Raw genomic sequence first — 8,695 nt, 5'->3', positions numbered from 1 at the left:
GGATCGGAAGACCATATCTTGGTTTATTTTCTATGGCTAGATACCCTTCCTATTACCAACCACTTTTCAGTTTGTACTGGGTGCATTTTATCTCCCTCTCTTTCTATGTATGTATGTACACATGGACACACACACACACACATTTCTTAACTCAATCATTAAAATCACTAAACTACCATTTACGAAAATAAAAAAAATCCTTTTAAAAGAAGTTTATCACAAAATTTCTCTTTAGAAAACTTACAAATGAATACCTGTTTTTCTGTTAAATTTTAATAAGTTACTTTCTTTACAATAAGAAATGCCATGTATCTATCTACCTGTCTATTTTTTATTGTTTTTACCTTAATCTCTCACCCAATATACACATAACCTTGATAACTCACTAGCACTGTTTCTTCAGTTTCCTCTGATAAACATGTAATTTTTTTAAAATAAGCAGCGATCAGTGACAGCATTCTATCACAGTCTTTGACCTCAATTTCTCACCCTCTCCTTTGCTCTGTCTGTCTGTATGTATGCATGCATGCAAGTATGTATGTACACAGACATATATATATTTATCAGTATAATTGTTAAATACATTAAGCTACTACTTTCAAAAATAGAAATTTTCTTCTTTTAAAAGAAATTTGTTACAAAATGAAAAGGGAAAGGTTAACTCTCTATTCTTTAAATTTCTCTCAAAGAAACTGTTGGATAAATATTTTTCCTCTGTTAAATTTTAATAAGTTATCTTTTTTTACAGTAAGCAATACCCTGTCTCTTTCTCTCTCTCACTGTATAATATATATATATATATATATATATATATATATATCACTGCTTTTATTTTGGTCTTTGACTCAATTCACAAATAACCTAGACAATTCACAGACACTATCCAGTTCAGTTTCTCTCATTTCATCATTTCAGAAAATACTTGTATTATTATTTTCTTACAGCCATTTTGAAATTAATTTTATTATTAAACAGTTTGTCAGGAATGAAGAACATATACAAGAGGATCTCACAGACATCTCGATTATGAAAATGTTAACATTGTACTCACACAGATTGTTTGATTGTTATAATTTCCTACCTGTGATTTATTATATACAGTGTTGTATATAGAAATAAAAGCAGTAAAAACTAATATATGTATTTTGGTTTCTTAAATGTTTCTTTTATTTCAATAGTTTTACTTCTTTACTTAACGCTTTCTTGAATTTCAATGAAACAAAAGTATTACTTATTCTAATTCTCTTGTAATGTGATAAAATCTATTAGAAAATCTTTTTTTTTTTTGTTATAAGTTTACAACCACTCAGTTAACTGTACTGGTAACTGCAGTGTTAAATATACATGACCTTGACCTTCAATCTAATTATAGCCACACCACACCATTATCATTTAATCATTGGTTTATATATGCTAGAGTGTATATCTGTTTGGCATACTTGGTGACTTGTTGCAAGTTAAACAATGGATGATTTGGAAGACCAATATGTTTGTGTGGAATTCTGTTTCAAACTTTAATGGAAACTCTTCTAATGTTGCAACAAGCCCATAAAGAGGATTATTTAAGCCTTATTGAATGTCATGAATAGTACTAACATTTCAAATTATAAATAACATTCATCTAAGCCAATTCCTAATGTGGAGGACCTGCCACAACAATGGACAATGATGACATGAAAAAATGTGCTGTAATCAATGAAAGTTGTTGCCTGCCTGTCTAGGAAGTTTTTGAAGGAGTAGGCATCTTTAAAAGTTCATACTGTCCTATTTTAAAAGAAAAATCAATAACAGTGTGGGAGTGTGGTAAGAAATTTGCTTCTCAAACATGTAGTTCTGGGTTCAGTTCCACTGCACAGCACCTTGGGCAAGTGTCTTCTCTTGTAGCTCCAAGCTGCCCAAAGACATGTGAGTGGATTTGGTAGGTGCAAACTGAAAGAAGCCTGTTGTGTATATATATATATATATATATATATATATATATATAAATGAAAAATGCATTAAATACTTCAAAATATGCATGTAGGACAGACACCAGAACCCTAATACTTCATCAGTTATTGACTGAAAAAATACTAATACCTAGTTTCATGCCTTTAACGATAAGACTAGGGACTTCATATATCAGCAGCACCCACAAGATTTGCAGAGTATATGGGCTCAAGCAAACAAAATAATACAGGGTGGATGTACAAAAGTAAACCACAGTAATTTGAAACAATAGATGAAGACAGTAAATAAATAAATATAGCCTTGGGGCCAGATATAAGAATGATGGATTAATGCCTGTGAGAAATCCTTAAATGGATATAAAGAACAGAATTGGGAAGAGAAAAAAAGAACAGAATTGAGAAGAGAAAAAAGATTGACCAGCACGATAAACATCCAGTGGCAAGAAGACAGAAGATAGAAAAACAGTCAGTGGTCACATGTGGGTAGCAGATAGAAGGGAAGGAGGGAGAAAGAGTGGCATAGAGAGAGAGAGAGAGAGAACAGGAGAAGGAAGGGAGAAAGAGTGGCATAGAGAGAGAGAGAACAGGAGAAGGAAGGGAGAAAGTCTGAATTATATTAGAAAAAATATGATTTAGAGTTTTAATTATCAAGTGGAGAAATATTCTGTGAGTTTAAATGATCTGACTTAAAATAAACTTCCTAAGTTAAATAAATGTTGTCTAACATTTACATGCAAATAGAAATAATAACTAAAATTTTTGAAATGTGATCAATGTAGATATGAGTATAAACTTGAAAATATAAAAACTTTTAATATCTACTTGTACAGAGGTTGGACAAAATAATGGAAACACCTAGCATCATAATTTTGAAATATCTATAAAACTGTCAAAAGCTTGTTTATTTTTATGTTTTTTTATTTATTATTAGTGTTGCTTAATATATTTTGCTAAAATTGCTGTTTCTTTTCAGATATAATCAGAAAAAGGTAATTAAAATTCATTAAAATGACAGATCTATCGGACTCTCAAAGAGGTCAAATTGTTGGTGCTCGTATGGCAGGTGCTAGCGTAATGAAAACAGCCTAAACATTTGGTGTATCAAGAAGTACTGTCTCGAAAGTAATGATAGCCTTTGAGAAAGAGGGAAAAAAACCTCCTTGTTGAAACAAAACTCCGGAAGAAACCAAAACTTTCAGATAGGGGCTGTCAGATTCTTACATGAATTGTTAGAAAGGATCACAAAAGTACAGCTCCCAAAATTACTGCAGAGCTCAATGACCACCTCGAGAACCCAGTTTCCACAAAAACTGTTCATCAGGAGCTGTACAAAGCCGGATTTCATGGGAGGGCTGCAATCAGAAAACCACTACTTTTAAAAACAAACATTGCAGAGCATTTAGAGTAGAGTAAAAACCTACAGAATTGGTCCCTAGAGCAGTGGAAGAATGTTATTTTCTTGGACGAGTCATCCTCTACCTTATTTCCAACCACCGGCTGAGTATATGTATTGAGACAGCCAAAAGAATCATTTGACCTAGACTGCCTTCTTCCAACTGTTAAACATGGAGGAGGATCTGTGATGATTTGGGGGACTATATCTTGGAAATCCACCAACCCAATGGTTTCCCTTCATGGCAGAATTAATAGTCAAGACTATTTAAGCATATTACCTGATCAAATTCATCCTGTGTTTGCAGAACTGTTTCTGGAGGGAAACGCAATCTTTCAGGATAATAATGCACCAATTCAGACACCTAAAGTTGTTACTGAATGGTACGAGGAACATTCTAGTGAAGTTGAACATCTTATCTGGCCACCACAGTCCCCAGTTCTCAATATCATTGAACATTTATGGTGCATTTTAGAAAAACAAGTAAGGAGTTAATATCCTGCATGATCATCATCACTACAGGAACTGGAGACTGTTTTAGCTAAGAATAGACAAAATTTCTTTTGGAAACAATTCAAACTTTGTACGAGTCCATACCTCATAGAATTCAAGCTGTAATAACTGCCAAAGGCGGTTGTACTCCATATTAAAATAAATCTGTTTGAAATTTTAAGGTGTTTCCATTATTTTGTTCAACCCCTGTATATATATATATATATATATATATATATATAAAATGATATGTAATTGTAAGATTCTAGGATCTAGGTATAGCAAGTTGGTAATCTTGAGCAGTCTGTAGTAGGTATAAAAAACAACTTTCAGGAACAATAATAGTTTATTTGGCATAGAAGGTTGTAAGTTTTTCCCATATTGAAGTTCAATAAGCTGAAAAAAGTTATTTTATGGTTCACACCACATGAGAAAGGATCCAAATGGCATAAAACATATACAATGCCATCAAAAAAAAAAAAAAAATCCTGATGGAATAGGAGACTTCAGAGGAAATATCAATAAAAAGTTTATAAAGAAAGACTTGTGGGAACACCTAACCAGAGGGATGGAACACCCGTCCTGACCACAGGATTGTCTTTCTCACTTCCCTCTTTCTGTCAAACATAGCTTTACTCAGAATTGGCTGCATACGTACATGTGACCTGGTATTGCCTTGAAGGAGGACCACCTGCTCAATGACCTCACATCACTAAACATAATTGTAGGGGTCATCAGTGAGATCATAATGCTGATTTTTGGTAGATATGAGGTCCACCTATCACCTGGGATGGTAGGAGGAGTTGCTGTGTTGTTTTGGAAAAGTTTGGATCTCACAATATGGACCATCTTCTAGTAGCCATCTATGATCTACCAGGGTCCAGGCAGCCTGAATTCTTTAGGCATCTGGAGTGTTTCACTGGAATGTTATGTTTCCTAGAGTTAGAGGGTGATAAGACTGGTATCTTGGATGTACACTTGGGGTGGATGGGCCTAGCCAATAGGGGATAAGTGTGCAAAAGCTTCAGAAACCTGCTCAGACATTTCTAGCTGCCTGATAGATACCAACTGGATTTCCTAAATGTGCCAGCATGGACATGGACAAACCACATCTGCTCATCCATATCATATCTAGATACAATATTCCGTAGGCCATTAGATAGGGATGGTATAGGTTGTTCACAATTTAAAGTCATCAGTTGCACAGATCACAAATCTGTTAACTGTATTGTCAGCCTATATGCTCCGTAAGTAGGGACCTGATTATTAGTAGCTGAATGCATCACTCCCAGCTTGCCAAGCTTACAGAGAAGCAAACTAATTAAGTGAGCGTTGTATGGTGCAATCATCAACAAAAACAGTAGCATGACCGAAAAAGGGCAATTGGAGTAGAATCAATAAGGTGTAGTATTGAGAAAATAGATTAGAGGGCGAACTTAGGTATAAACTGAGAAGAGGCACTTAGGAAATGTATCGCAGCTTGAGGAAAAATTGACACTTGACTAATTCTTTAACTCAAAGCACAAACCAGTGTTGTCAGAGATAAGACATGTGCTCTAAAATACGAGGGGGCGAAGGTTATCTGGGGTCAGGACAAAATCCCGCTCTGGACTATGTGAATAAGAGGAAGACCATGGAGGAATTTCTGAAGGGCATAGGGTACAGCATCAGGTTGTAGTAAAATGAACTTTAAATAAACTTCAACATTTAATGACGTTTCCAATATTATGTTTGTTTAAATTGTTCTTTTTATTATGTTTATTCTGCTCATTTTTGGGATTGGGATTATTATATCAATATCTATAAAACAGAAGATGTTTGTGTATGTGTGTGTGTGTGTACGTGAATGTGGTTTATGCACGTCCACAAATTAGCACGCATGTTGCTCCAATTTTAGAAGATTCGGAATGACCCTATGTGCATTTTAGTGAACTTTCTCTCTCAGAGGTACCCGCGTATACCTGTAAAAATCGATAAACTTTTACCAATTTTGAAGTTTGTTGACATGGCGAAGTCAAATCTGTGCGTACGCGCTGATGTAGAGAGAGAGAGATAGAGAGAGATTGTATGTTTGTGAGAGGGAGGGTGAAGGAGAGATTCATTTCTTTGCCAGCGTCTGTGTGGTAAGCAGCAATCAAACAGGAAAAAATACCCTCTCTCTCTCTCCCTCTCTCTATCTCTCCCTCCCTTACATACACATGCCAGTTATCTCTCTTTCTTTCTTTCTCACACACACACACACACAGCAACATTACACACAAAACACATGTTGCCAAAAAGAAATAGACGCTATCTTTTTATAGTGAGTATGCCAGACAGAAAGTGTGGTGTGTATGTGAAGTTGTTTTGTTAGTGTGAGAGAGCAGCATGTGTGTGTGTGTGTAATGTTGCTGTGTGTGTGAGACAGGGAGAGAGAGAGAGAGAAAGAAGGAAAGAAAGAAAGAAAGAGAGATAAATGTGTGTAAGGGAGAGGGAGAACGCGCTCTCTCTATCTCTGCCGAATTGATATAAACAAACTCATGTGGTCTGATTTTCACATTTCTAGGTATTGTACCGTAAATCGCCATTTCCAAAATATATTTATTTCAAATCATTTATCCGTATATATATGTAAGGCAAGGTGTGTGTGTTTTGTTGATATACGGGCAACACACACACACACACATACGAACATGTATGCGTACAAAAAATATGTATGCAATTGGTGTACATACGTGCGTGTGTGTATGTGTGTGTTGCTCATATAAATAACTATATATATATATATATATATATATATATAAGTTCAAAAAAACACAAAAAACAATAACAAAAAAACAACAAAGTGAGGACGTGATACGGATAGTGTTATTGGACGCTCGGGAAAGGAAAGAGAGAGTGTATGACGTTTCGGGCAGAGCCCTTTGTCGGAAAGATGGAAAGTTTGGAGAATGGAAAAACGGAGGAAGAGGAAAATGGTACCGATGCCCACGAGGTTACATTGTGAAAGGACCGGAAGAGGAGGTGGTGGGGGAAAAGTTCTTTCTAAGACAGGAGAGTGAAAAAGGGAGATGAATATCTGTGCCTGCGCGAGAGTCTGCGAGTGTGTGTGTGCATGGTTTGGTGGTTTATCTGTTAGTGTGTATGTGTGTGTGTGTGTGAGAGACGTAGTGGAAGGAATTAGTAGCAGGAATAGTTAGTGGATGCTTATGGACAATGGTAAATGGAAGGTCAGCAGGTGGTTTTTGAGTATGTGTGTTTGTGTGGAGTTGTAGGTGTTGGGTACGTGTACGTGTGTGTGTATTTTGTATGTGCGCGTGTGTGTATGTGTATGTATTTGTGCGTGCGTGTGTGTTTGTGTATGTTGTGTATATGTGGGTGTGTGCGTGTGTGTGTATGTGTGTGGATGTGCGTGTGTGTGTGGGATTGTGAATGTTAGGTACGAGTGTGTGTGTGTATGCGCGTGTCTGTATGTGTGTGTCCGTGTGCGTGTGTGTGCGCGTGTGTGTTGTGTATGTGAGTGAGTATTGTGTATGTGAGAGGTGTGTGTGCGTGTGTGTATATGTGTGTTTGTGTATGTGAGAGGTGTGTTTATGTGTGTGTGCGTGTGTATGTGTGTGAGAGCGTAAGGATGTGTGCCAGGTATGTGTGTTATTTTGTGTGTGCACTCCTGTGTGTATGTGTGTGCATGTGTATGCGGCTGTGTATGTAGGCGTGCACGTATATATGGGTGTGTGTGTGTGTCTGTGTGTGTATAGGGCTGTGTAAGGTGTGTGGGGGTATGTGTGCGTGTAGGAAGGGGTGAGATAAATTGTGGAAAAATGTAGTGAATGTAATAACAAGAGAATAATGGATATAATGTAAAGTGGACGAGGGGGGGGGGGTAAAAAAAAGAAGAAAAGTGTTGCATAGTCGTAAAGGGGAGAGTCATAAGGAGGAGGGGGATGTGTTGAGTAGGAAGGGGAAAGATGAATTAAGGTTAAAAATATAGCGCTGTTCCAAGTGGAGTCGCGAGGGAGTGGACCCATGGTGCAGGGCGAGGCCAAAAACGGAGATGTTAGAGGGAGAGTGGTTGGCCAAGTGGAAGTGACGGGCGAGTCCGAACCTAGCCGAACGTCCCTTAGGTGTTCGGTGAAACGGTCGGCCAGCCGGCGGCCCGTCTGCCCCACGTAGAGTTGGTTGCATAGGTTGCATTTGATGCAGTAAATTAGGTTGGAGGAGGTGCAGGTGAAACTGTGTGGAATGTGAAGAGTTTGTAGGTTGATGAAGGGGCAGGTGTGACAGCGGATCTGGAGCACGGGAAGGAGCCGGGTGGGGGTGGGGAGGAAGAGGAGAAGGTACTGCGGACCAGTAGATCGCGTAGGTTGCGGGCGCGTTTGAAAGAGGATAGGGGTGGGTTGGGGAAAATGGGGTGGGTGGTGGTATCGAGCTGGAGGCGACGGAAGGCCCGATATATATATATATATATATATATATATATATAGATAGATAGATAGATAAGATGATAAATTGAATATTAATTCAATTTAAAATCAAGTGGCCTAGCATATAACAAATCTGAAAATTCAGAAAAATTGTATTACACGTGTATAAGGGATGACCACTAGGTGGACATCCAATATGCTAGAAAGAGGTCATCAACGACCCAACCACAAAGAAAAATAATGTTCTCCGGGTTCCTAACCCATGAGCAAAGAGGGGTTAGATGATGGCGGTGGTGTTTTCAAAGGGATGGCATGTGTAACGTGATCACCTCTGCCCATCAAACTCTCAACCCATGCGCTCCAGTTGCAACACTGATTCTGCCCAAATTTGACGTCATGTTACTTAGTTTGGTTTGAAATAAAGAACTTGATTAGCTTAATAATTCCAACTTAATCCC

This window comes from Octopus bimaculoides, chromosome 2, assembly GCF_046866305.1.
Source record: "Octopus bimaculoides isolate indiv1 chromosome 2, ASM4686630v1, whole genome shotgun sequence".
NCBI classification, from domain to species: Eukaryota; Metazoa; Mollusca; class Cephalopoda; order Octopoda; family Octopodidae; genus Octopus; species Octopus bimaculoides.
The sequence above is the reverse complement of the archived record's forward strand: the minus strand, read 5'-3'. Positions refer to the sequence as shown.